This window comes from Morone saxatilis, unplaced genomic scaffold, assembly GCF_004916995.1.
Source record: "Morone saxatilis isolate NCDOM2014 unplaced genomic scaffold, NCSU_SB_2.0 Contig1, whole genome shotgun sequence".
Lineage (NCBI taxonomy): Eukaryota > Metazoa > Chordata > Actinopteri > Moronidae > Morone > Morone saxatilis.
In genome coordinates, this window is record NW_023339651.1 from 7,713,784 (window position 1) to 7,714,202 (window position 419).

A 419-nucleotide genomic window follows, 5' to 3' on the forward strand; every position below is an offset into this window, starting at 1 on the left:
GACAGAGCAACTTTTATCCCCAGTAATGCCAGATCTCCTCATGATGAAGCTTTCCCCAATCTCATCCATTATTGCCCTCTTTATCTCTCCCATCTGCAGGGTTTTTTTCGATACACAGTATATATGAATCATACGTGTCCTAAACGTGAACATGATCTGAGAGATTAAAAAACTGCCTGACAGCTGTGTGTTCCACGTGTATGTGTTTTAATGAAGCACCTGCATATTTACAGATGTTAGCATCTGCTGCAAGTGCCCTGGTTTGGAGGTTTAATTTTAGAGGAGCAGCCAGATGGTGGACAAGAGGATTACTATGCTAAGCCTTTGTCATCTGCTGCTACACAGTGACTGTTTATAGACAAATACAAGGTGGACCCCCACTGGTCACTGTAGTCTGGTCAGAGCTGCTGAGGGTGTGG